Here is a 24,030-nt window from a genome sequence, read left to right on the forward strand (position 1 = left end):
AGCATTGTAAAACTTCAGCGGAATTCCGAGAACAATGTAAGAGTTTCAAAGCATAGCTAAACTTCAGCGGAATTCCGAGAACAATGAAAGAGTTCCAAAAGCATTTTTAAACTTCAGCAGAACTCCCAGAACATTGGAAGAGTTCCAAAGCATTTTTAAACTTCAGCAGAATTCCGAGAACAATGGAGGAGTTCCAAAGCATTTTTAAACTTTAGCGGAATTCTGAGAAAAATTGAAGAGTTCCAAAGCATTTTTAAGCTTCATTGGAATTCTGAGAACAATAGAAGAGTACCAAAGCATTTTTAAACTTCAGCAGAATTCTGAGAATTATGGAAGAGTTCCAAAGCTTTGTTAAACTTCAGCAGATTTCCGAGAACAAGGGAAGATTTCTAAAGCGTTTTTGAACTTCAGGAGAATTCTGAGAACAATGAAAGAGTTCCAAAAGCATTATTAAACATTAACAGAATTCCGAGAACAATGGAAGAGTTCCATAGGTTTGATAAACATCAGCGGAATTCCGAGAACAATGGAAGAGTTCCAAAGCATGTTTAAACTTCAGCAGAATTCCAAGCACAATGGAAGAGTTCCAAAAGCATTATTAAACATCAACAGAATTCCGAGAACAATGGAAGAGTTCCAAAGCACTGTTAAATATTAGCGGAATTCCGAGAACAATGGAATGGTTCCAAAGTTTTTTAAACTTCAGCAGAATTCCGAGAACAATGGAAGAGTTCCAAAGCATTTTTAAACTTCAGCGGAATTCCGAGAACAATGGAAGAGTTCCAAAGCATTGTTAAACAGTAGCGGAATTCCGAGAACAATGGAAGAGTTCCAAAAGCATTATTAAACATCAGCGGAATTCCGAGAACAATGGAAGAGTTCCAAAGCATTGTTAAACATTAGCACAATTCCGAGAACAATGGATGAGTTCCAAAAGCATTATTAAACATCAACGGAATTCCAAGAACAATGAAAGAGTTCCAAAGCTTTTTTAAACTTCATCAGAATTCCGAGAACAATGAAAGAGTTCCAAAGCCTTTATAAACTTTTGCGGAATTCCGAGAACAATGGAAGAGTTCCAAAGCATTGCTAAACTTTAGCGGAAATCCGAAAACAATGGAAGAGTTCCAAAGCATTGTTAAACAACAGCGTATTTCCGAGAACAAAGGAAGAGTTCCAAAGCATTTTTAAACTTCAGCGGAATTCTGAGAACAATGGAAGAGTTCGAAAAGCATTGTGAAACATCAGCGGAATTTCGAGAACAATGGAAGAGTCCCAAATCTTTTTTAAACAACAGTGGAATTCCGAGAACAATGGAAGAGTTCCAAACCATATTTAAACTTCAGCGGAATTCTGAGAACAATGGAAGAGTTCTAAAGCATTTTTCAACTTCAGCAGAATTCTGAGAACAATGAAAGAGTTCCAAAAGCATTATTAGACATCAGCGGAATTTCGAGAACAATGGAAGAGTTACAAAGCTTTTTTAAACTTCAGCAGAATTCCGAGAACAATGGAAGAGTTCCAAAGCATTTTTAAACTTTTGCGGAATTCCGAGAACAATGGAAGAGTTTCAAAGCATTGCTAAACTTTAGCGGAAATCCGAAAACAATGGAAGAATTCCAAAGCATTGATAAACATCAGCATATTTCCGAGAACAATGGAATAGTTCCAAAGCATTTTTAAACTTCAGCGGAATTCCAAGAACAATGGGAGAGTTCGAAAAGCATTGTTAAACATCAGTGGAATTCCGAGAACAATGGAAGACTCCCAAATCTTTTTTAAACAACAGCGGAATTCTGAGAACAATGGAAGAGTTCCAAACCATTTTTAAACTTCAGCGGAATTCTGAGAACAATGGAAGAGTTCTAAAGCATTTTTCAACTTCAGCGGAATTCTGAGAAAAATGAAAGAGTTCCAAAAGCATTGTTAAACATCAGCGGTATTGCGAGAGCAATTTAAGAGTTCCAAAAGCATTACTAGACATCAGCGGAATTTCGAGAACAATGGAAGAGTTACAAAGCTTTTTTAAACTTCAGCAGAATTCCGAGAACAATGGAAGAGTTCCAAAGCATTTTTAAAGTTCAGCAGATTTCCGAGAACAATGGAAGAGTTCCAAAGCATTTTTAAACTTTATCAGAATTCCGAGAAAAATGGAAGAGTTCCAAAGCATTTTAAAACTTCAGCGGAATTCTGAGAACAATGGAAGAGTTCCAATGCATTTTTAAACTACAGCAGAATTCCAAGAGCAATGGAAGAGTTCCAAAGCATTTTTAAACTTCAGCAGAATTCCCAGAACAATGAAAGAGTTTCAAAGCATTGTTAAACTTCAGCGGAATTCCGAGAAGAATGGATGAGTTCCAATGCATTTTTAAACTACATCGGAATTCCGAGAACAATGGAAGAGTTCCAAAGCATTGTTAAACTTTAGCGGAAATCCAAGAACAATGGGAGAGTTCCAAAAGCATTGTTAAACATCAGCGGAATTCCGAGAACAAAGGAAGAGTCCCAAATCTTTTTTAAACTACAGCGGAATTCCGAGAACAATGGAAGAGTTCCAAACCATTTTTAAGCTTCAGTGGAATTCTGAGAACAATGGAAGAGTTCCAATGCATTTTTAAACTACAGAAGAATTCTGAGAACTATGGAAGAGTTCCAATGCATTTTTAAACTACAGCAGAATTCCGAGAGCAATGGAAGAGTTCCAATGCATTTTTAAACTACATCGGAATTCCGAGAAAAATGGAAGAGTTTCAAAGCATTGTAAAACTTCAGCGGAATTCCGAGAACAATGGAAGAGTTCCAAAGCATGGCTAAACTTCAGCAGAATTCCGAGAACAATGAAAGAGTTCCAAAAGCATTTTTAAACTTAAGCGGCATTCCGAGAACAATGGAGGAGTTCCAAAGCATTGTTAAACATTAGCGGAATTCCAAGAACAATGGAAGAGTTCTAAAGCATTGTTAAACATCAGCGGAATTCCGAGAACAATGGAAGAGTACCCAAGCATTTTTAAACTTCAGCAGAACTCCCAGAACATAGGAAGAGTTCCAAAGCATTTCTAAACTTCAGTTGAATTCCCAGAACATTGGAAGAGATCCAAAGCATTTTTAAACTTCAGCAGAATTCCGAGAACAATGGAGGAGTTCCAAAGCATTTTTAAGCTTCATTGGAATTCTGAGAACAATAGAAGAGTACCAAAGCATTTTTAAACTTCAGCAGAATTCTGAGAATTACGGAAGAGTTCCAAAGCATTGTTAAACTTCAGCAGAATTCCAAGAACAAGGGAAGAGTTCCAAAAGCATTATTAAACATTAACAGAATTCCGAAAACAATGGAAGAGTTCCATAGGTTTGATAAACATCAGCGGAATTCCGAGAACAATGGAAGAGTTCCAAAGCATTTTTAAACTTCAGCAGAATTCCAAGCACAATGGAAGAGTTCCAAAAGCATTATTAAACATCAACAGAATTCCGAAAACAATGGATGAGTTCCAAAGCATTGTTAAACATTAGCGGAATTCCGAGAACAATGGAAGAGTTCTAAAAGCATTATTAAACATCAGCGGAATTCCGAGAACAATGGAATAGTTCCAAAGCATTGTTAAATATTAGCGGAATTCCGAGAACAATGGAATGGTTCCAATGCATTTTTAAACTACATCGGAATTCAGAGAACAATGGAAGAGTTCCAAAGCATTGTTAAACTTTAGCGGAATTCCGAGAACAATGGGAGAGTTCCAAAAGCATTGTTAAACATCAGCGGAATTCCGAGAACAAAGGAAGAATCCCAAACCTTTTTTAAACTACAGCGGAATTCCGAGAACAATGGAAGAGTACCAAACCATTTTTAAACTTCAGTGGAATTCTGAGAACAATGGTAGAGTTCTAAAGCATTTTTCAACTTTAGCGGAATTCTGAGAACAAAGAAAGAGTTCCAAAAGCATTGTTGAACATAAGCAGTATTCCGAGAACAATGGAAGAGTTCCAAAAGAATTATTAGACATCAGTAGAATTCCGAGAACAATGGAAGAGTTCCAAAGCATTTTTAAACTTCAGCAGAATTCCGAGAACAATGGAAGTGTTCCAAAGCATTTTTAAACTTCAGCAGAATTCCGAAAAAAATGGAAGAGTTTCAAAGCATTGTAAAACTTCAGCGGAATTCCGAGAACAATGTAAGAGTTTCAAAGCATAGCTAAACTTCAGCGGAATTCCGAGAACAATGAAAGAGTTCCAAAAGCATTTTTAAACTTCAGCAGAACTCCCAGAACATAAGAAGAGTTCCAAAGCATTTCTAAACTTCAGCTGAATTCCCAGAACATTGGAAGAGTTCCAAAGCATTTTTAAACTTCAGCAGAATTCCGAGAACAATGGAGGAGTTCCAAAGCATTTTTAAACTTTAGTGGAATTCTGAGAAAAATTGAAGAGTTCCAAAGCATTTTTAAGCTTCATTGGAATTCTGAGAACAATAGAAGAGTACCAAAGCATTTTTAAACTTCAGCAGAATTCTGAGAATTATGGAAGAGTTCCAAAGCATTGTTAAACTTCAGCAGAATTCCGAGAACAAGGGAAGATTTCTAAAGCGTTTTTGAACTTCAGGAGAATTCTGAGAACAATGAAAGAGTTCCATAGGTTTGATAAACATCAGCGGAATTCCGAGAACAATGGAAGAGTTCCAAAGCATGTTTAAACTTCAGCAGAATTCCAAGCACAATGGAAGAGTTCCAAAAGCATTATTAAACATCAACAGAATTCCGAGAGCAATGGATGAGTTATAAAGCATTGTTCAACATTAGCGAAATTCCGAGAACAATGGAAGAGTTCTAAAAGCATTATTAAACATCAGCGGAATTCCGAGAACAATGGAAGAGTTCCAAAGCACTGTTAAATATTAGCGGAATTCCGAGAACAATGGAATGGTTCCAAAGCTTTTTTAAACTTCAGCAGAATTCCGAGAACAATGGAAGAGTTCCAAAGCATTGTTAAACAGTAGCGGAATTCCGAGAACAATGGAAGAGTTCCAAAAGCATTATTAAACATCAGCGGAATTCCGAGAACAATGGAAGAGTTCCAAAGCATTGATAAACATTAGCACAATTCCGAGAACAATGGATGAGTTCCAAAAGCATTATTAAACATCAACGGAATTTCAAGAACAATGGAAGAGTTCCAAAGCTTTTTTAAACTTCATCAGATTTCCGAGAACAATGAAAGAGTTCCAAAGCCTTTATAAACTTTTGCGGAATTCCGAGAACAATGGAAGAGTTCCAAAGCATTGCTAAACTTTAGCGGAAATCCGAAAACAATGGAAGAGTTCCAAAGCATTGTTAAACAACAGCGTATTTCCGAGAACAAAGGAAGAGTTCCAAAGCATTTTTAAACTTCAGCGGAATTCTGAGAACAATGGAAGAGTTCGAAAAGCATTGTGAAACATCAGCGGAATTTCGAGAACAATGGAAGAGTCCCAAATCTTTTTTAAACAGTGGAATTCCGAGAACAATGGAAGAGTTCCAAGCCATATTTAAACTTCAGCGGAATTCTGAGAACAATGGAAGAGTTCTAAAGCATTTTTCAACTTCAGCAGAATTCTGAGAACAATGAAAGAGTTCCAAAAGCATTATTAGACATCAGCAGAATTTCGAGAACAATGGAAGAGTTACAAAGCTTTTTTAAACTTCAGCAGAATTCCGAGAACAATGGAAGAGTTCCAAAGGATTTTTAAACTTTTGCGGAATTCCGAGAACAATGGAAGAGTTCCAAAGCATTGCTAAACTTTAGCGGAATTCGAAGAACAATGGAAGAGTTCCACAGAATTTTTAAACTTCCGCAGAATTCCGAGAACAACGGAAGAGATCCAAAGCATTTTTAAACATCATCGGAATTCCGAGAACAATGGAGGAGTCCCAAATCTTTTTTAAACAACAGCAGATTTCCGAGAACAATGGAAGATTTCCAAAGCATTTTTAAACATTAGCGGAATTCCAAGAACAATAGGAGAGTTTGAAAAGCATTGTTAATCATCAGCGGAATTAAGAGAACAATATAAGACACCCAAAACTTTTTTAAACAACAGCGGAATTCCGAGAACAATGGAAGAGTTCCAAACCATTTTTAAACTTCAGCGGAATTCTGAGAACAATGGAAGAGTTCTAAAGCATTTTTCAACTTCAGCGGAATTCTGAGAACAATGAAAGAGTTCCAAAAGCATTGTTAAACATCAGCGGTATTCCGAGAGCAATGGAAGAGTTCCAAAAGCATTACTAGACATCAGCGGAATTTCGAGAACAATGGAAGAGTTACAAAGCTTTTTTAAACTTCAGCAGAATTCCGAGAACAATGGAAGAGTTCCAAAGCATTTTTAAAGTTCAGCAGATTTCCGAGAACAATGGAAGAGTTCCAAAGCATTTTTAAACTTTAGCAGAATTCCGAGAAAAATGGAAGAGTTCCAAAGCATTGTAAAACTTCAGCGGAATTCTGAGAACAATGGAAGAGTTCCAATGCATTTTTAAACAACAGCAGAATTCCGAGAGCAATGGAAGAGTTCCAAAGCATTTTTAAACTTCAGCAGAATTCCCAGAACAATGGAAGAGTTTCAAAGCATTTTTAAACTTCAGCGGAATTCCGAGAACAATGGAAGAGTTCCAATGCATTTTTAAACTACATCGGAATTCAGAGAACAATGGAAGAGTTCCAAAGCATTGTTAAACTTTAGCGGAATTCCGAGAACAATGGGAGAGTTCCAAAAGCATTGTTAATCATCAGCGGAATTCCGAGAACAAAGGAAGAATCCCAAACCTTTTTTAAACTACAGCGGAATTCCGAGAACAATGGAAGAGTACCAAACCATTTTTAAACTTCAGTGGAATTCTGAGAACAATGGTAGAGTTCTAAAGCATTTTTCAACTTCAGCGGAATTCTGAGAACAATGAAAGAGTTCCAAAAGCATTGTTAAACATCAGCGGTATTCCGAGAGCAATGGAAGAGTTCCAAAAGCATTACTAGACATCAGCGGAATTTCGAGAACAATGGAAGAGTTACAAAGCTTTTTTAAACTTCAGCAGAATTCCGAGAACAATGGAAGAGTTCCAAAGCATTTTTAAAGTTCAGCAGATTTCCGAGAACAATGGAAGAGTTCCAAAGCATTTTTAAACTTTAGCAGAATTCCGAGAAAAATGGAAGAGTTCCAAAGCATTGTAAAACTTCAGCGGAATTCTGAGAACAATGGAAGAGTTCCAATGCATTTTTAAACAACAGCAGAATTCCGAGAGCAATGGAAGAGTTCCAAAGCATTTTTAAACTTCAGCAGAATTCCCAGAACAATGGAAGAGTTTCAAAGCATTTTTAAACTTCAGCGGAATTCCGAGAACAATGGAAGAGTTCCAATGCATTTTTAAACTACATCGGAATTCAGAGAACAATGGAAGAGTTCCAAAGCATTGTTAAACTTTAGCGGAATTCCGAGAACAATGGGAGAGTTCCAAAAGCATTGTTAAACATCAGCGGAATTCCGAGAACAAAGGAAGAATCCCAAACCTTTTTTAAACTACAGCGGAATTCCGAGAACAATGGAAGAGTACCAAACCATTTTTAAACTTCAGTGGAATTCTGAGAACAATGGTAGAGTTCTAAAGCATTTTTCAACTTTAGCGGAATTCTGAGAACAAAGAAAGAGTTCCAAAAGCATTGTTGAACATAAGCAGTATTCCGAGAACAATGGAAGAGTTCCAAAAGCATTATTAGACATCAGTAGAATTCCGAGAACAATGGAAGAGTTCCAAAGCATTTTTAAACTTCAGCAGAATTCCGAGAACAATGGAAGTGTTCCAAAGCATTTTTAAACTTCAGCAGAATTCCGAAAAAAATGGAAGAGTTTCAAAGCATTGTAAAACTTCAGCGGAATTCCGAGAACAATGTAAGAGTTTCAAAGCATAGCTAAACTTCAGCGGAATTCCGAGAACAATGAAAGAGTTACAAAAGCATTTTTAAACTTCAGCAGAACTCCCAGAACATAAGAAGAGTTCCAAAGCATTTCTAAACTTCAGCTGAATTCCCAGAACATTGGAAGAGTTCCAAAGCATTTTTAAACTTCAGCAGAATTCCGAGAACAATGGAGGAGTTCCAAAGCATTTTTAAACTTTAGCGGAATTCTGAGAAAAATTGAAGAGTTCCAAAGCATTTTTAAGCTTCATTGGAATTCTGAGAACAATAGAAGAGTACCAAAGCATTTTTAAACTTCAGCAGAATTCTGAGAATTATGGAAGAGTTCCAAAGCATTGTTAAACTTCAGCAGAATTCCGAGAACAAGGGAAGATTTCTAAAGCGTTTTTGAACTTCAGGAGAATTCTGAGAACAATGAAAGAGTTCCAAAAGCATTATTAAACATTAACAGAATTCCGAGAACAATGGAAGAGTTCCATAGGTTTGATAAACATCAGCGGAATTCCGAGAACAATGGAAGAGTTCCAAAGCATTTTTAAACTTCAGCAGAATTCCAAGCACAATGGAAGAGTTCCAAAAGCATTATTAAACATCAACAGAATTCCGAGAACAATGGATGAGTTCCAAAGCATTGTTCAACATTAGCGAAATTCCGAGAACAATGGAAGAGTTCTAAAAGCATTATTAAACATCAGCGGAATTCCGAGAACAATGGAAGAGTTCCAAAGCACTGTTAAATATTAGCGGAATTCCGAGAACAATGGAATGGTTCCAAAGCTTTTTTAAACTTCAGCAGAATTCCGAGAACAATGGAAGAGTTCAAAAGCATTTTTAAACTTCAGCGGAATTCCGAGAACAATGGAAGAGTTCCAAAGCATTGTTAAACAGTAGCGGAATTCCGAGAACAATGGAAGAGTTCCAAAAGCATTATTAAACATCAGCGGAATTCCGAGAACAATGGAAGAGTTCCAAAGCATTGTTAAACATTAGCACAATTCCGAGAACAATGGATGAGTTCCAAAAGCATTATTAAACATCAACGGAATTCCAAGAACAATGGAAGAGTTCCAAAGCTTTTTTAAACTTCATCAGAATTCCGAGAACAATGAAAGAGTTCCAAAACATTTATAAACTTTTGCGGAATTCCGAGAACAATGGAAGAGTTCCAAAGCATTGCTAAACTTTAGCGGAAATCCGAAAGCAATGGAAGAGTTCCAAAGCATTGTTAAACAACAGCGTATTTCCGAGAACAAAGGAAGAGTTCCAAAGCATTTTTAAACTTCAGCGGAATTCTGAGAACAATGGAAGAGTTCGAAAAGCATTGTGAAACATCAGCGGAATTTCGAGAACAATGGAAGAGTCCCAAATCTTTTTTAAACAACAGTGGAATTCCGAGAACAATGGAAGAGTTCCAAACCATATTTAAACTTCAGCGGAATTCTGAGAACAATGGAAGAGTTCTAAAGCATTTTTCAACTTCAGCAGAATTCTGAGAACAATGAAAGAGTTCCAAAGCATTTATAAACTTTTGCGGAATTCCGAGAACAATGGAGGAGTTCCAAAGCATTGTTAAACATTAGCGGAATTCCAAGAACAATGGAAGAGTTCCAAAGCATTTTTAAACTTCAGCAGAATTCCGAGAACAATGGAAGAGTTCCAAAGCATTTTTAAACTTCAGCAGAATTCCGAGAAAAATGGAAGAGTTTCAAAGCATTGTAAAACTTCAGCGGAATTCCGAGAACAATGTAAGAATTCCAAAGCATGGCTAAACTTCAGCGGAATTCCGATAACAATGAAAGAGTTCCAAAAGCATTTTTAAACTTAAGCGGCATTCCGAGAACAATGGAGGAGTTCCAAAGCATTGTTAAACATTAGCGGAATTCCAAGAACAATGGAAGAGTTCTAAAGCATTGTTAAACATCAGCGGAATTCCGAGAACAATGGAAGAGTTCCCAAGCATTTTTAAACTTCAGCAGAACTCCCAGAACATAGAAAGAGTTCCAAAGCATTTCTAAACTTCAGCTGAATTCCCAGAACATTGGAAGAGTTCCAAAGCATTTTTAAACTTCAGCAGAATTCCGAGAACAATGGAGGAGTTTCAAAGCATTTTTAAACTTTAGCGGAATTCTGAGAAAAATTGAAGAGTTCCAAAGCATTTTTAAGCATCATTGGAATTCTGAGAACAATAGAAGAGTACCAAAGCATTTTTAAACTTCAGCAGAATTCTGAGAATTACGGAAGAGTTCCAAAGCATTGTTAAACTTCAGCAGAATTCCGAGAACAAGGGATGATTTCTAAAGCGTTTTTGACCTTCAGCAGAATTCCGAGAACAATGAAAGAGATCCAAAAGCATTATTAAACATTAACAGAATTCCGAGAACAATGGAAGAGTTCCATAGGTTTGATAAACATCAGCGGAATTCCGAGAACAATGGAAGAGTTCCAAAGCATGTTTAAACTTCAGCAGAATTCCGAGAACAATGGATGAGTTCCAAAGCATTGTTAAACTTCAGCGGAATTCTGAGAACAATGGAAGAGTTCCAATGCATTTTTAAACTACAGCAGAATTCCGAGAGCAATGGAAGAGTTCCAAAGCATTTTTAAACTTCAGCAGAATTCCCAGAACAATGAAAGAGTTTCAAAGCATTGTTAAACTTCAGCGGAATTCCGAGAACAATGGAAGAGTTCCAATGCATTTTTAAACTACATCGGAATTCCGAGAACAATGGAAGAGTTCCAAACCATTTTTAAACTTCAGTGGAATTCTGAGAACAATGGTAGAGTTCTAAAGCATTTTTCAACTTCAGCGGAATTCTGAGAACAATGAAAGAGTTCCAAAAGCATTTTTCAACTTCAGCGGAATTCTGAGAACAATGAAAGAGTTCCAAAAGCATTATTAAACATCAGTAGAATTCCGAGAACAATGGAAGAGTTCCAAAGCATTTTTAAACTTCAGCAGAATTCCGAGAACAATGGAAGTGTTCCAAAGCAATTTTAAACTTCAGCAGAATTCCGAGAAAAATGGAAGAGTTTCAAAGCATTGTAAAACTTCAGCGGAATTCCGAGAACAATGGAAGAGTTCCAAAGCATGGCTAAACTTCAGCAGAATACCGAGAACAATGAAAGAGTTCCAAAAGCATTTTTAAACTTAAGCGGCATTCCGAGAACAATGGAGGAGTTCCAAAGCATTGTTAAACATTAGCGGAATTCCAAGAACAATGGAAGAGTTCTAAAGCATTGTTAAACATCAGCGGAATTCCGAGAACAATGGAAGAGTTCGAAAGCATTTTTAAACTTCAGCAGAACTCCCAGAACATAGGAAGAGTTCCAAAGCATTTCTAAACTTCAGCTGAATTCCCAGAACATTGGAAGAGTTCCAAAGCATTTTTAAACTTCAGCAGAATTCCGAGAACAATGGAGGAGTTCCAAAGCATTTTTAAGCTTCATTGGAATTCTGAGAACAATAGAAGAGTACCAAAGCATTTTTAAACTTCAGCAGAATTCTGAGAATTACGGAAGAGTTCCAAAGCATTGTTAAACTTCAGCAGAATTCCGAGAACAAGGGAAGATTTCTAAAGCATTTTTGAACTTCAGCAGAATTCCGAGAACAATGAAAGAGTTCCAAAAGCATTATTAAACATTAACAGAATTCCAAAAACAATGGAAGAGTTCCATAGGTTTGATAAACATCAGCGGAATTCCGAGAACAATGGAAGAGTTCCAAAGCATTTTTAAACTTCAGCAGAATTCCAAGCACAATGGAAGAGTTCCAAAAGCATTATTAAACATCAACAGAATTCCGAGAACAATGGATGAGTTCCAAAGCATTGTTAAACATTAGCGGAATTCCGAGAACAATGGAAGAGTTCTAAAAGCATTATTAAACATCAGCGGAATGCCGAGAACAATGGAATAGTTCCAAAGCATTGTTAAATATTAGCGGAATTCCGAGAACAATGGAATGGTTCCAAACCTTTTTTAAACTTCAGCAGAATTCCGAGAACAATGAAAGAGTTCCAAAGCATTGCTAAACTTTAGCGGAAATCCGAAAACAATGGAAGAGTTCCAAAGCATTTTTAAACATTAGCGGAATTCCAAGAACAATGGAAGAGTTCCACAGAATTTTTAAACTTCTGCAGAATTCCGAGAACAACGGAAGAGATCCAAAGCATTTTTAAACATCAGCGGAATTCCGAGAACAATGGAGGAGTCCCAAATCTTTTTTAAACAACAGCAGATTTCCGAGAACAATGGAAGATTTCCAAAGCATTTTTAAACATTAGCGGAATTCCAAGAACAATAGGAGAGTTCGAAAAGCATTGTTAATCATCAGCGGAATTAAGAGAACAATATAAGACACCCAAAACTTTTTTAAACAACAGCGGAATTCCGAGAACAATGGAAGAGTTCCAAACCATTTTTAAACTTCAGCGGAATTCTGAGAACAATGGAAGAGTTCTAAAGCATTTTTCAACTTCAGCGGAATTCTGAGAACAATGAAAGAGTTCCAAAAGCATTGTTAAACATCAGCGGTATTCCGAGAGCAATGGAAGAGTTCCAAAAGCATTACTAGACATCAGCGGAATTTCGAGAACAATGGAAGAGTTACAAAGCTTTTTTAAACTTCAGCAGAATTCCGAGAACAATGGAAGAGTTCCAAAGCATTTTTAAAGTTCAGCAGATTTCCGAGAACAATGGAAGAGTTCCAAAGCATTTTTAAACTTTAGCAGAATTCCGAGAAAAATCTAAGAGTTCCAAAGCATTGTAAAACTTCAGCGGAATTCTGAGAACAATGGAAGAGTTCCAATGCATTTTTAAACAACAGCAGAATTCCGAGAGCAATGGAAGAGTTCCAAAGCATTTTTAAACTTCAGCAGAATTCCCAGAACAATGGAAGAGTTTCAAAGCATTTTTAAACTTCAGCGGAATTCCGAGAACAATGGAAGAGTTCCAATGCATTTTTAAACTACATCGGAATTCAGAGAACAATGGAAGAGTTCCAAAGCATTGTTAAACTTTAGCGGAATTCCGAGAACAATGGGAGAGTTCCAAAAGCATTGTTAAACATCAGCGGAATTCCGAGAACAAAGGAAGAATCCCAAACCTTTTTTAAACTACAGCGGAATTCCGAGAACAATGGAAGAGTACCAAACCATTTTTAAACTTCAGTGGAATTCTGAGAACAATGGAAGAGTTCTAAAGCATTTTTCAACTTCACCGGAATTCTGAGAACAATGAAAGAGTTCCAAAAGCATTGTTAAACATCAGCGGTATTCCGAGAGCAATGGAAGAGTTCCAAAAGCATTACTAGACATCAGCGGAATTTCGAGAACAATGGAAGAGTTACAAAGCTTTTTTAAACTTCAGCAGAATTCCGAGAACAATGGAAGAGTTCCAAAGCATTTTTAAAGTTCAGCAGATTTCCGAGAACAATGGAAGAGTTCCAAAGCATTTTTAAACTTTAGCAGAATTCCGAGAAAAATGGAAGAGTTCCAAAGCATTGTAAAACTTCAGCGGAATTCTGAGAACAATGGAAGAGTTCCAATGCATTTTTAAACAACAGCAGAATTCCGAGAGCAATGGAAGAGTTCCAAAGCATTTTTAAACTTCAGCAGAATTCCCAGAACAATGGAAGAGTTTCAAAGCATTTTTAAACTTCAGCGGAATTCCGAGAACAATGGAAGAGTTCCAATGCATTTTTAAACTACATCGGAATTCAGAGAACAATGGAAGAGTTCCAAAGCATTGTTAAACTTTAGCGGAATTCCGAGAACAATGGGAGAGTTCCAAAAGCATTGATAAACATCAGCGGAATTCCGAGAACAAAGGAAGAATCCCAAACCTTTTTTAAACTACAGCGGAATTCCGAGAACAATGGAAGAGTACCAAACCATTTTTAAACTTCAGTGGAATTCTGAGAACAATGGTAGAGTTCTAAAGCATTTTTCAACTTTAGCGGAATTCTGAGAACAAAGAAAGAGTTCCAAAAGCATTGTTGAACATAAGCAGTATTCCGAGAACAATGGAAGAGTTCCAAAAGCATTATTAGACATCAGTAGAATTCCGAGAACAATGGAAGAGTTCCAAAGCATTTTTAAACTTCAGCAGAATTCCGAGAACAATGGAAGTGTTCCAAAGCATTTTTAAACTTCAGCAGAATTCCGAAAAAAATGGAAGAGTTTCAAAGCATTGTAAAACTTCAGCGGAATTCCGAGAACAATGTAAGAGTTTCAAAGCATAGCTAAACTTCAGCGGAATTCCGAGAACAATGAAAGAGTTCCAAAAGCATTTTTAAACTTCAGCAGAACTCCCAGAACATAAGAAGAGTTCCAAAGCATTTCTAAACTTCAGCTGAATTCCCAGAACATTGGAAGAGTTCCAAAGCATTTTTAAACTTCAGCAGAATTCCGAGAACAATGGAGGAGTTCCAAAGCATTTTTAAACTTTAGCGGAATTCTGAGAAAAATTGAAGAGTTCCAAAGCATTTTTAAGCTTCATTGGAATTCTGAGAACAATAGAAGAGTACCAAAGCATTTTTAAACTTCAGCAGAATTCTGAGAATTATGGAAGAGTTCCAAAGCATTGTTAAACTTCAGCAGAATTCCGAGAACAAGGGAAGATTTCTAAAGCGTTTTTGAACTTCAGGAGAATTCTGAGAACAATGAAAGAGTTCCAAAAGCATTATTAAACATTAACAGAATTCCGAGAACAATGGAAGAGTTCCATAGGTTTGATAAACATCAGCGGAATTCCGAGAACAATGGAAGAGTTCCAAAGCATTTTTAAACTTCAGCAGAATTCCAAGCACAATGGAAGAGTTCCAAAAGCATTATTAAACATCAACAGAATTCCGAGAACAATGGATGAGTTCCAAAGCATTGTTCAACATTAGCGAAATTCCGAGAACAATGGAAGAGTTCTAAAAGCATTATTAAACATCAGCGGAATTCCGAGAACAATGGAAGAGTTCCAAAGCACTGTTAAATATTAGCGGAATTCCGAGAACAATGGAATGGTTCCAAAGCTTTTTTAAACTTCAGCAGAATTCCGAGAACAATGGAAGAGTTCCAAAGCATTTTTAAACTTCAGCGGAATTCCGAGAACAATGGAAGAGTTCCAAAGCATTGTTAAACAGTAGCGGAATTCCGAGAACAATGGAAGAGTTCCAAAAGCATTATTAAACATCAGCGGAATTTCGAGAACAATGGAAGAGTTCCAAAGCATTGTTAAACATTAGCACAATTCCGAGAACAATGGATGAGTTCCAAAAGCATTATTAAACATCAACGGAATTCCAAGAACAATGGAAGAGTTCCAAAGCTTTTTTAAACTTCATCAGAATTCCGAGAACAATGAAAGAGTTCCAAAGCATTTATAAACTTTTGCGGATTTCCGAGAACAATGGAAGAGTTCCAAAGCATTGCTAAACTTTAGCGGAAATCCGAAAGCAATGGAAGAGTTCCAAAGCATTGTTAAACAACAGCGTATTTCCGAGAACAAAGGAAGAGTTCCAAAGCATTTTTAAACTTCAGCGGAATTCTGAGAACAATGGAAGAGTTCGAAAAGCATTGTGAAACATCAGCGGAATTTCGAGAACAATGGAAGAGTCCCAAATCTTTTTTAAACAACAGTGGAATTCCGAGAACAATGGAAGAGTTCCAAACCATATTTAAACTTCAGCGGAATTCTGAGAACAATGGAAGAGTTCTAAAGCATTTTTCAACTTCAGCAGAATTCTGAGAACAATGAAAGAGTTCCAAAAGCATTATTAGACATCAGCGGAATTTCGAGAACAATGGAAGAGTTACAAAGCTTTTTTAAACTTCAGCAGAATTCCGAGAACAATGGAAGAGTTCCAAAGCATTTTTAAAGTTCAGCAGATTTCCGAGAACAATGGAAGAGTTCCAAAGCATTTTTAAACTTTAGCAGAATTCCGAGAAAAATGGAAGAGTTCCAAAGCATTGTAAAGCTTCAGCGGAATTCTGAGAACAATGGAAGAGTTCCAATGCATTTTTAAACAACAGCAGAATTCCGAGAGCAATGGAAGAGTTCCAAAGCATTTTTAAACTTCAGCAGAATTCCCAGAACAATGGAAGAGTTTCAAAGCATTTTTAAACTTCAGCGGAATTCAGAGAACAATGGAAGAGTTCCAAAGCATTGTTAAACTTTAGCGGAATTCCGAGAACAATGGGAGAGTTCCAAAAGCATTTTTAAACTTCAGCAGAACTCCCAGAACATAAGAAGAGTTCCAAAGCATTTCTAAACTTCAGCTGAATTCCCAGAACATTGGAAGAGTTCCCAAGCATTTTTAAACTTCAGCAGAATTCCAAGAACAATGGAGGAGTTCCAAAGCATTTTTAAACTTTAGCGGAATTCTGAGAAAAATTGAAGAGTTCCAGAGCATTTTTAAGCTTCATTGGAATTCTGAGAACAATAGAAGAGTACCAAAGCATTTTTAAACTTCAGCAGAATTCTGAGAATTATGGAAGAGTTCCAAAGCATTGTTAAACTTCAGCAGAATTCCGAGAACAAGGGAAGATTTCTAAAGCGTTTTTGAACTTCAGGAGAATTCTGAGAACAATGAAAGAGTTCCAAAAGCATTATTAAACATTAACAGAATTCCGAGAACAATGGAAGAGTTCCATAGGTTTGATAAACATCAGCGGAATTCCGAGAACAATGGAAGAGTTCCAAAGCATTTTTAAACTTCAGCAGAATTCCAAGCACAATGGAAGAGTTCCAAAAGCATTATTAAACATCAACAGAATTCCGAGAACAATGGATGAGTTCCAAAGCATTGTTCAACATTAGCGAAATTCCGAGAACAATGGAAGAGTTCTAAAAGCATTATTAAACATCAGCGGAATTCCGAGAACAATGGAAGAGTTCCAAAGCACTGTTAAATATTAGCGGAATTCCGAGAACAATGGAATGGTTCCAAAGCTTTTTTAAACTTCAGCAGAATTCCGAGAACAATGGAAGAGTTCCAAAGCATTTTTAAACTTCAGCGGAATTCCGAGAACAATGAAAGAGTTCCAAAGCATTGTTAAACAGTAGCGGAATTCCGAGAACAATGGAAGAGTTCCAAAAGCATTATTAAACATCAACGGAATTCCAAGAACAATGGAAGAGTTCCAAAGCTTTTTTAAACTTCATCAGAATTCCGAGAACAATGAAAGAGTTCCAGAGCATTTATAAACTTTTGCGGAATTCCGAGAACAATGGAAGAGTTCCAAAGCATTGCTAAACTTTAGCGGAAATCCGAAAACAATGGAAGAGTTCCAAAGCATTGTTAAACAACAGCGTATTTCCGAGAACAAAGGAAGAGTTCCAAAGCATTTTTAAACTTCAGCGGAATTCTGAGAACAATGGAAGAGTTCGAAAAGCATTGTGAAACATCAGCGGAATTTCGAGAACAATGGAAGAGTCCCAAATCTTTTTTAAACAACAGTGGAATTCCGAGAACAATGGAAGAGTTCCAAACCATATTTAAACTTCAGCGGAATTCTGAGAACAATGGAAGAGTTCTAAAGCATTTTTCAACTTCAGCAGAATTCTGAGAACAATGAAAGAGTTCCAAAAGCATTATTAGACATCAGCGGAATTTCGAGTACAATGGAAGAGTTACAAAGCTTTTTTAAACTTCAGCAGAATTCCGAGAACAATGGAAGAGTTCCAAAGCATTTTTAAACTTCAGCAGAATTCCGAGAACAATGGAAGAGTTCCAAAGCATTTTTAAACTTTAGCAGAATTCCGAGAAAAATGGAAGAGTTCCAAAGCATTGTAAAACTTCAGCGGAATTCTGAGAACAATGGAAGAGTTCCAATGCATTTTTAAACTACAGCAGAATTCCGAGAGCAATGGAAGAGTTCCAAAGCATTGTTAAACTTTAGCTGAATTCCGAGAACAAAGGAAGAGTCCCAAACCTTTTTTAAACTACAGCGGAATTCCGAGAACAATGGAAGAGTACCAAAGCATTTTTAAACTTCAGCGGAATTCCGAGAACAATGGAAGAGTTCCAAAGCATTGTTAAACAGTAGCGGAATTCTGAGAACAATGGAAGAGTTCCAAAAGCATTATTAAACATCAGCGGAATTCCGAGAACAATGGAAGAGTTCCAAAGCATTGTTAAACATTAGCACAATTCCGAGAACAATGGATGAGTTCCAAAAGCATTATTAAACATCAACGGAATTCCAAGAACTATGGAAGAGTTCCAAAGCTTTTTTAAACTTCATCAGAATTCCGAGAACAATGAAAGAGTTCCAAAGCATTTATAAACTTTTGCGGAATTCCGAGAACAATGGAGGAGTTCCAAAGCATTGTTAAACATTAGCGGAATTCCAAGAACAATGGAAGAGTTCCAAAGCATTTTTAAACTTCAGCAGAATTCCGAGAACAATGGAAGAGTTCCAAAGCATTTTTAAACTTCAGCAGAATTCCGAGAAAAATGGAAGAGTTTCAAAGCATTGTAAAACTTCAGCGGAATTCCAAGAACAATGTAAGAATTCCAAAGCATGGCTAAACTTCAGCGGAATTCCGATAACAATGAAAGAGTTCCAAAAGCATTTTTAAACTTAAGCGGAATTCCGAGAACAATGGAGGAGTTCAAAAGCATTGTTAAACATTAGCGGAATTCCAAGAACAATGGAAGAGTTCTAAAGCATTGTTAAACATCAGCGGAATTCCGAGAACAATGGAAGAGTTCCCAAGCATTTTTAAACTTCAGCAGAACTCCCAGAACATAGAAAGAGTTCCAAAACATTTCTAAACTTCTGCTGAATTCCCAGAACATTGGAAGAGTTCCAAAGCATTTTTAAACTTCAGCAGAATTCCGAGAACAATGGAGGAATTTCAAAGCATTTTTAAACTTTAGCGGAATTCTGAGAAAAATTGAAGAGTTCCAAAGCATTTTTAAGCTTCATTGGAATTCTGAGAACAATAGAAGAGTACCAAAGCATTTTTAAACTTCAGCAGAATTCTGAGAATTACGGAAGAGTTCCAAAGCATTGTTAAACTTCAGCAGAATTCCGAGAACAAGGGATGATTTCTAAAGCGTTTTTTTACCTTCAGCAGAATTCCGAGAACAATGAAAGAGTTCCAAAAGCATTATTAAACATTAACAGAATTCCGAGAACAATGGAAGAGTTCCATAGGTTTGATAAACATCAGCGCAATTCCGAGAACAATGGAAGAGTTCCAAAGCATGTTTAAACTTCAGCAGAATTCCAAGAACAATGGAAGAGTTCCAAAAGCATTATTAAACATCAACAGAATAACGAGAACAATGGATGAGTTCCAAAGCATTGTTAAACATAAGCGGAATTCCGAGAACAATGGAAGAGTTCTAAAAGCATTATTAAACATCAGCGGAATTCCGAGAACAATGGAAGAGTTCCAACGCATTGTTAAATATTAGCGGAATTCCGAGTACAATGGAATGGTTCCAAAGCTTTTTTAAACTTCAGCAGAATTCCGAGAACAATGGAAGAGTTCCAAAGCATTTTTAAACTTCAGCGGAATTCCGAGAACAATGGAAGAGTTCCAAAAGCATTATTAAACATCAGCGGAATTCCGAGAACAATTTGAAGAGTTCCAAAGCATTGTTAAACATTAGCACAATTCCGAGAACAATGGATGAGTTCCAAAAGCATTATTAAACATCAACGGATTTCCAAGAACAATGGAAGAGTTCCAAAGCTTTTTTAAACTTCATCAGAATTCCGAGAACAATGAAAGAGTTTCAAAGCATTTATAAACTTTTGCGGAATTCCGAGAACAATGGAAGAGTTCCAAAGCATTGCTAAACTTTAACGGAAATCCGAAAACAATGGAAGAGTTCCAAAGCATTGTTAAACATCAGCGTATTTCCGAGAACAATGGAAGAGTTCCAAAGCATTTTTAAACATTAGCGGAATTCCAAGAACAATGGAAGAGTTCCACAGGATTTTTAAACTTCCGCAGAATTCCGAGAACAACGGAAGAGATCCAAAGCATTTTTAAACATCAGCGGAATTCCGAGAACAATGGAAGAGTCACAAATCTTTTTTAAACAACAGCAGAATTCCGAGAACAATGGAAGAGTTCCAAAGCATTTTTAAACATTAGCGGAATTCCAAGAACAATGGGAGAGTTCGAAAAGCATTGTTAAACATCAGCGAAATTCCGAGAACAATGGAAGACTGCCAAATCTTTTTTAAACAACAGCGGAATTCCGAGAACAATGCAAGAGTTCCAAACCATTTTTAAACTTCAGCGGAATTCTGAGAACAATGGAAGAGTTCTAAAGCATTTTTCAACTTCAGCGGAATTCTGAGAACAATGAAAGAGTTCCAAAAGCATTGTTAAACATCAGCGGTATTCCGAGAGCAATGGAAGAGTTCCAAAAGCATTACTAGACATCAGCGGAATTTCGAGAACAATGGAAGAGTTACAAAGCTTTTTTAAACTTCAGCAGAATTCCGAGAACAATGGAAGAGTTCCAAAGCATTTTTAAAGTTCAGCAGATTTCCGAGAACAATGGAAGAGTTCCAAAGCATTTTTAAACTTTAGCAGAATTCCGAGAAAAATGGAAGAGTTCCAAAGCATTGTAAAACTTCAGCGGAATTCTGAGAACAATGGAAGACTTCCAATGCATTTTTAAACTACAGCAGAATTCCGAGAGCAATGTAAGAGTTCCAAAGCATTTTTAAACTTCAGCAGAATTCCCAGAACAATGAAAGAGTTCCAAAAGCATTGTTAAACATCAGCGGAATTCCGAGAACAAATGAAGAGTCCCAAATCTTTTTTAAACTACAGCGGAATTCCGAGAACAATGGAAGAGTCCCAAATCTTTTTTAAACAACAGCAGAAATCCGAGAACAATGGCAGAGTTCCAAAGCATTTTTAAACATTAGCGGAATTCCAAGAACAATGGGAGTTTTCGAAAAGCATTGTTAAACATCAGCGGAACTCCGAGAACAATGGAAGAGTCCCAATTCTTTTTTAAACAACAGCGGAATTTCGAGAACAATGGAAGAGTTACAAAGTTTTTTAAACTTCAGCAGAATTCCGAGAACAATGGAAGAGTTCCAAAGCATTTTTAAAGTTCAGCAGATTTCCGAGAACAATGGAAGAGTTCCAAAGCATTTTTAAACTTTAGCAGAATTCCGAGAAAAATGGAAGAGTTCCAACGCATTGTAAAACTTCAGCGGAATTCTGAGAACAATGGAAGAGTTCCAAAGCATTTTTAAACTTTTGCGGAATTCCGAGAACAATGGAAGAGTTCCAAAGCATTGCTAAACTTTAGCGGAAATCCGAAAACAATGGAAGAATTCCAAAGCATTGTTAAACATCAGCATATTTCCTAGAGCAATGGAAGAGTTCCAAAGCATTTTTAAACTTCAGCAGAATTCCCAGAACAATGGAAGAGTTTCAAAGCATTGTTAAACATCAGCGGAATTCCGAGAACAAAGGAAGAGTCCCAATCCTTTTTTAAACTACAGCGGAATTCTGAGAACAATGGAAGAGTTCCAAACCATTTTTAAACTTCAGTGGAATTCTGAGAACAATGGTAGAGTTCTAAAGCATTTTTCAACTTCAGCGGAATTCGGAGAACAATGAAAGAGTTCCAAAAGCATTGTTGAACATAAGCGGTATTCCGAGAACAATGGAAGAGTTCCAAAAGCATTATTAAATATCAGTAGAATTCCGAGAAAAATGGAAGAGTTCCAAAGCATTTTTAAACTTCAGCAGAATTCCGAGAACAATGGAAGTGTTCCAAAGCATTTTTAAATTTGAGCAGAATTCCGAGATAAATGGAAGAGTTTCAAAGCATTGTAAAACTTCAGCGGAATTCCGAGAACAATGGAAGAGTTCCAAAGCATGGCTAAACTTCAGAGGAATTCCGAGAACAATGAAAGAGTTCCAAAAGCATTTTTAAACTTAAGCGGCATTCCGAGAACAATGGAGGAGTTCCAAAGCATTGTTAAACATTAGCGGAATTCCAAGAACAATGGAAGAGTTCTAAAGCATTGTTAAACATCAGCGGAATTCCGAGAACAATGGAAGAGTTCCCAAGCATTTTTAAACTTTAGCAGAACTCCCAGAACATAGGAAGAGTTCCAAAGTATTTTTAAACTTCAGCAGAATTCCGAGAACAATGGAGGAGTTCCAAAGCATTTTTAAACTTTAGCGGAATTCTGAGAAAAATTGAAGAGTTCCAAAGCATTTTTAAACTTCAGCAGAATTCTGAGAATTACGGAAGAGTTCCAAACCATTGTTAAACTTCAGCAGAATTCCGAGAACAAGGGAAGATTTCTAAAGCGTTTTTGAACTTCAGCAGAATTCCGAGAACAATGAAAGAGTTTCAAAAGCATTGTTAAACATTAACAGAATTACGAGAACAATGGAAGAGTTCCATAGGTTTGATAAACATCAGCGGAATTCCGAGAACAATGGAAGAGTTCCAAAGCATTTTTAAACTTCAGCAGAATTACGAGAACAATGGATGAGTTCCAAAGCATTGTTAAACATTAGCGGAATTCCGAGAACAATGGAAGAGTTCTAAAAGCATTATTAAACATCAGCGGAATTCCGAGAACAATGGAAGAGTTCCAAAGCATTGTTAAATATTAGCGGAATTCCGAGAACAATGGAATGGTTCCAAAGCTTTTTTAAACTTCAGCAGAATTCCGAGAACAATGGAAGAGTTCCAAAGCATTTTTAAAACTTCAGCGTAATTCCGAGAACAATGGAAGAGTTCCAAAGCATTGTTAAACAGCAGCAGAATTCCGAGAACAATGGAAGAGTTCCAAAAGCATTATTAAACATCAGCGGAATTCCAAGAACAATGGAAGAGTTCCAAAGCATTGTTAAACATTAGCACAATTCCGAGAACAATGGATGAGTTCCAAAAGCATTATTAAACATCAACGGATTTCCAAGAACAATGGAAGAGTTCCAAAGCTTTTTTAAACTTCATCAGAATTCCGAGAACAATGAAAGAGTTTCAAAGCATTTATAAACTTTTGCGGAATTCCGAGAACAATGGAAGAGTTCCAAAGCATTGCTAAACTTTAACGGAAATCCGAAAACAATGGAAGAGTTCCAAAGCATTGTTAAACATCAGCATATTTCCGAGAACAATGGAAGAGATCCAAAGCATTTTTAAACATCAGCGGAATTCCGAGAACAATGGAAGAGTCCCAAATCTTTTTTAAACAACAGCAGAATTCCGAGAACAATGGAAGAGTTCCAAAGCATTTTTAAACATTAGCGGAATTCCAAGAACAATGGGAGAGTTCGAAAAGCATTGTTAAACATCAGCGAAATTCCGAGAACAATGGAAGACTCCCAAATCTTTTTTAAACAACAGCGGAATTCCGAGAACAATGCAAGAGTTCCAAACCATTTTTAAACTTCAGCGGAATTCTGAGAACAATGGAAGAGTTCTAAAGCATTTTTCAACTTCAGTGGAATTCTGAGAACAATGAAAGAGTTCCAAAAGCATTGTTAAACATCAGCGGTATTCCGAGAGCAATGGAAGAGTTCCAAAAGCATTACTAGACATCAGCGGAATTTCGAGAACAATGGAAGAGTTACAAAGCTTTTTTAAACTTCAGCAGAATTCCGAGAACAATGGAAGAGTTCCAAAGCATTTTTAAAGTTCAGCAGATTTCCGAGAACAATGGAAGAGTTCCAAAGCATTTTTAAACTTTAGCAGAATTCCGAGAAAAATGGAAGAGTTCCAAAGCATTGTAAAACTTCAGCGGAATTCTTAGAACAATGGAAGAGTTCCAATGCATTTTTAAACAACAGCAGAATTCCGAGAGCAATGGAAGAGTTCCAAAGCATTTTTAAACTTCAGCAGAATTCCCAGAACAATGAAAGAGTTCCAAAAGCATTGTTAAACATCAGCGGAATTCCGAGAACAAATGAAGAGTCCCAAATCTTTTTTAAACTACAGCGGAATTCCGAGAACAATGGAAGAGTTCCAAACCATTTTTAAACTTCAGTGGAATTCTGAGAACAATGGTAGAGTTCTAAAGCATTTTTCAACTTCAGCGGAATTCTGAGAACAATGAAAGAGTTCCAAAAGCATTGTTGAACATAAGCGGT

The sequence above is a fragment of the Phyllobates terribilis genome, unplaced genomic scaffold (genome assembly GCF_046119375.1).
Source record: "Phyllobates terribilis strain yellow unplaced genomic scaffold, ASM4611937v1 Scaffold_1__5_contigs__length_1240528914, whole genome shotgun sequence".
Taxonomy (NCBI): domain Eukaryota; kingdom Metazoa; phylum Chordata; class Amphibia; order Anura; family Dendrobatidae; genus Phyllobates; species Phyllobates terribilis.